General features: G+C 37.5%; 1 pseudogene; it reads left to right on the forward strand.

Annotated features, from left to right (window-relative positions):
• The first annotated feature begins 765 nt into the window (after positions 1 to 765).
• LOC101036102 (small ribosomal subunit protein uS11m pseudogene) lies at positions 766 to 1,679 on the forward strand (annotated as a pseudogene).
• The last annotated feature ends 3,841 nt before the right edge of the window (positions 1,680 to 5,520 follow it).

The raw sequence follows: 5,520 nt of genomic DNA on the forward strand, positions 1-5,520 counted from the left end.
GTAACAGAGCTGAAACAAAATATCCACTTGTCTTATATTTTATTCTATTATATTTTAATCTAAAGTCCAAACCTCTATCAGAGGTGTGCATCTGACGAATCCATGATTCCTCCTGTATTGTTTATTTCTCTTAATAAAAGCATCAGTCAATGGTTGATATGAGAAGTCATGGACTTACCTTCATTTTCTTTCTCACTTCCCTTTCTTTACCTTCCCAATAATCAAATAAACACAAATAGAAGTAAATTTTTACCTGTTAAATTAGCAATAATAAGAAAGAATCATATGCAGTGTTGGGTCAAATAACTGAACAGTGTAATGTTATGTTGGTGCAAAAGTAATTTAGCTAACCCTTCAAGAATTTTTAATTATTGCTCATGAAAGTGTTCAGATTATACGACCACAATATATACACTCTGGTATATAAAGATGATTTTGAGCTAAAGGCAATTGAGAAGAGGTAGAAACAAGATGAACTCACTGCCCTTCCCATGTCTACCTGAAAAGACAACATGGATTTCCTTTGTGAAAATGTCCCATTTCCTGTATGAGGAAGGGGATAATGACCTTATCGCATGGTGGAAAATGTCACTGGAAAAAGACTACATTAAACCTTACGAACTCTCCTTTATCTTCCATTAGTTAATGTCATATGTAGCAACTATGTGGGGCTGGTGTCATGCAAGTGGTACAAATTATTTACCAAGGCAATTGTAGGTAAAGAAAGGTAGGTTTATTAGAAAACATGTGAAGGACTGGGGTCAATTCAAGTCATGCAGGCTGTAAGAAACGCGGGGTCGTGGCTCCTGCGGACTTGGCCCCCGATGACTGGGGTCATGGCTAAGACGCCGGCCCGGACCATCCACACAGGCGTCCGGCAGCTGCAAGACGCTGCGGCCAAGCAGGAAGTTGAAGAGAAGACGGCAGCTCCCAGACACACCAGCTTCAGCATTTACCCTCCTATTTCAGGAGAGGAGAGCTCTCTGAGGTGGGCAGGAAAGAAGTTTGAGGAGATCCCAATCGCACACATTAAAGCATCCTACAACAACACACAGATCCAGGTAGTCTTTGCCAGTAACCAGCCCCTTGCCCATGCTTCCTGTGGCACAGAAGGATTTCGGAATGCCAGGAAGGGCACAGGCATCGCAGCACAGACAGCAGGCATAGCCGTAGTGGCGAAAGCTATACAGAAGGGTGTGACCCACACCCGAGTTGTGATGAAAGGCCTGGGACCAGGACGCTTGTCTGCCATCAATGGACTGACCATGGGGGACCTGGAAGTGATCTCAATCACAGACAACACCCCCATCCCTCATAACGGCTGCCGTCCCAGCAAGGCTCGGATGCTGTTACGGGAAGAAAGCCTGCACTTGGACCTGGCGTCAAGCCTCAGCTCCAGTGAGACCTTGTAGAAAGCTCCCTGTCAGAGCTCTATCCAGAATAGGCTTGTTGGAGATCCTTCAGACGGTAAGGGTGAGCTTTGCCTCCTTACACACTGGCCTTTGCTTATACCTCCAGCTGGAGACAGGTGTGCCCCAGAAGTGAGCTTTGCATCTCGTGACAAGAGGGGAGCTATGGGGGCAGCCGTAGCCTAGGCCCAATGTCTGCTCTGAGAAAATAAAATATCTGTACCATCAAAAAAAAAAAAAAAAAAAAAAAAAAAAAAAAAAAGAAAAAGAAAGAAAACAAAACGTGAAAATAGGTTGCAAGGAAGCAATAGACAGATCATCAAAAGAGATAACTGCAAAGTGACAAAGGCTTTCAGGGGATTTTGTAGGATGATTCGTGTGCATTACAGAAAGTTACTGCAGTATTGATAATGTCAAGGTTGCCGTGTGCTAACTTGTATTTTTTTCTTTTTTATCAGCTGAAGGTCTTGTGATAAGTTGGGCACAGGAAGATACTGATTTATTTGTGCAGGAGGGCTACGTGTCCTGGAACACGAAGAAAGGCAGACTTATAGATGTTTCTACTTTTCCCTGCTCCTACCAGCGTGACTCTTTTTTTTTTTTTCTTATTAGGACTCCACCATTTACTTTATATATATATTTACCTTCCCACAATTGCTGGGCCTATAAGCTGAAGCCCCTTTTCATTTGTCTTACCACTTCTCTACAAAATTACTGTTCTACATTAAGATTGTATATAAGCTCAAATTCTAACTATCCCTTTAAGTTACAAATCTCTGAGTATTTTCATATATATATGCAATGAATCCATAAATAAACTTCTGTCATTTTTTTCTTTTGGTAATCTGTCTTTTGTGAGTCTAAATTGCAGGACCACAACCAATCAAAGATGGGTGGAAGAAATGGCATTTTTTTCATTCCTCACAACCTGCCTTTGTCAAACAACTAATATTTTGGAAATCAACTTAAAGGAAATTATCAGGGATATGAAGAAAGATTTGTGCACAAAAATATTTACCATACTGATATTAAATGAACAGCAAACTATAAAAAAACCCAAATGCCCAGTAATAGTGAAATGGTTATGTAAATTACGGTATAGTCCTACTGCGGAATATTAGGCAACAAAGAAATCTCATGTATTTGTAGAATATTAATAAAATTTGTTACTTAGTGGAGTGAAAGAAGAGTTGACCATGAGTCACTAATTATAGTATTCATCTTTTTCTTTTTATTATTATTATTATAAGTTCTGGGGTACATGTGCAGAGCATGCAGGTTTGTTACATAGTTATACACGTGCCATGGTGGTGTGCTGCATCCATCACTCCGCCATCTACATTAGGTATTTCTTCTAATTCTATCCCTCCTCTATCACCCAACCCCCTGCTATCCCTTCACTAGCTCCCCACCCCCTGACAGGCCCTGGTGTGTGATGTTCCCCTCCCTGTGTCCATGTGTTCTAATTGTTCAACACCCAGTTCTGAGTGAGAACATGTGGCCTCTGGTTCTGTTTCTGTGTCAGTCTGCTGAGAATGATGGTTTCCATTTCATCCATGTTCCTGCAAAGGACATGAATTCATCCTTTTTGTATGGCTGCATAATATTCCATGGTGTATATGTGCCACATTTTCTTTGTCCAGTCTATCACTGATGAGCATTTGGGTTGGTTCCAAGTCTTTGCTGTTGTGAACAGTGTCACAGTAAACATATGGGTACATGTGTCTTTAGAATAGAATGATTTATAATCCTTTGGGTATATACACAGTGATGTGATTGCTGGGTCAAATGATATTTCTATTTCTAGATTCTTGAGGAATCGCCACACTGTCTTCCACAATGGTTGAAGTAATTTACACTCCCACCAACAGTGTAAAAGCATTCCTATTTCTCCATATCCTCTCCAGCATCTGTTGTAGCCAGATTTTTTAAATTTTCGCTAAGACAAGAAATTTGGCAGAATAGTTTTTTTCATGGGGATCATTTTCATCTCTCAAATCCTGAATTCTTTTCTCCAAAAGAAGATAATCTTGTTTTTTTTTTTTTTTTTTTTTGTTTGTTTGTTTTTATTCTTGTAAAGGCAACATACTCCAAATTTTAGCTTAATTATAGACGAAAAGCATTGTTGTCACTTTAAATTTGTGGTCAGTTAAATTTTCCACTCCCTAATCACTTACAAATACAGTTGAGGAAATTGTGAGGATTGCACCCTAAAGGGTCATTTTCTCCAACAGCCTCACAACCATCCTTTTCCACAAGCCTTTTCTTGTTAGGAGGAGAGTGAATTTTTCCTTCTTTCATGTAAATCTTGCTTCGACCTGCTATTCTGGTTATTAGTTTTTGGCAGCTGCTTTTAATGCTTACAGCTCCTGTCTCCTGATTATCTTCTTTGCAGCCCTATATAGATGGAATTTTTCCATTTTACTAAAAAAAGAAAAGTGATACTCTGGCCAACTTATTCAATATTGTCTTTCCTGAAGATGTTTTTCCTCTAGAGATATTTAAACCTAAACCTTAAGGCCTCAAACTGCTTCCTTCCCTTGCTAGTAAAACACTTATTAAGAGCAGTGAAGACTCATCTAACTGAAACATTTTTAATAAGTAAGGGATAAAGTAAAACTCTAAGCAAATCCAACATATTATGTATGGCCAGCTCACTTTGAAAAATCTCTAAAAGTCAACTTGCCCTATTTCTAGCATAACCAATTCCAATAAAACTCTTGCTACATTGTATTTTTCAATAAAAGATTTTTTTGAAAATAAAAACTTGAAATATTTAATTAAAAATTTCCTTTCACATGTAATACCTCTTAATGCTTTTAATTAATCTGAATATCCTTAATTACTTCTGTAATTTTCCATGTGTAAATACCAAACTAAAGTATTAAACTACCCTCAAACATCATATGTGATTAAATATATAATTGTTGCCAGATTGATTAAAGCATTACATGGAAAAGGTAGTAAGTTTCAGGTAAAGGTTTTATTGTTTGATATTTAAATTCCGAATACTTTTAAATACATTTTCCTCAACATAATTATTCTCAAAACAGGCTTCTTTTAAACAGTAACTTTAAATGTTTGAAATCATTACTGGACCTAAATGCAATTCAAATAAATGTGAGTCAAATAGAATGCCTGTTGAAGAAATGAAGTCGAGATGGCAGAAATGGTTTCCTAGCCTCAGGATGTCATTAGACTAAGAGCCTTTGTATTGATTTTATACATATTTTAAGTTGTCTTCTAGTGGCTTAGAGTTCCTATCAAATTACATTCTTTCTGCAAGAGATTTGTATGAGATTTTGCTGTAAGGCCAAACTTTTCTCTCTCCAGTTTACTGACACAAATAAATTAAATTTTATAATGAGCTCAGTTAATTTTCTAACTTGCTTCTTTTCTCATCTAAGGCGTTATACTAAACCTAATACAACAAATAATAACTTCAAAACTGTAAAGTTTATTCATGTGATTAGCATTTCTTCATCTTCAATAATACTATGGATAGTAATTAAACCTAACCATGTCTCAATATGTAATACTAGCATCAGTTTAGAAATCAGAATAGCAATAATAATACTTTTAACAAAACCACTGAGAGATCCTGGAAAGATGATCTTACTTACAGAATATCTTTCTAATAAGTAGTGAACTTCCATGTGTAATTATTAACTCTAATAAAAAAATAGATCAATATGTACTAACCAAAATGTCATTTTATCTAAGTTGTTCATATTCCCCCTAAGTGCCTTTTTTTCTGATAGAGTCTTGCTCTGTTGCCCAGGCTGGAGTGCAGTGTTGTAATCTCAGCTCACTGCAACCTCAGCCTCCAGAGCTCATGTGATCCTCCCACTTTAGCCTCCCAATTAGTTGGGACTACAGATGTGTACCAGCACACAGAGCTAATTTTCATATTTTCTGTAGAGATGAAGTTTCGCTAGTTGCCCAAGCTGGTCTTGAACTCCTGGGCTTAAACCATCTGCCTGCCTTGGCGTTCCAAAGTGCTAGGATTACAGGTGTGAGCACCACACTTGTTTTTCTTAATCTAGGAGCTAGCTTTCTCACTAATAAGATCTGAGTTATACACAAATATATTCTGGGCTTTATAAAATTC

This window comes from Saimiri boliviensis, chromosome X (assembly GCF_048565385.1).
Source record: "Saimiri boliviensis isolate mSaiBol1 chromosome X, mSaiBol1.pri, whole genome shotgun sequence".
NCBI lineage: Eukaryota > Metazoa > Chordata > Mammalia > Primates > Cebidae > Saimiri > Saimiri boliviensis.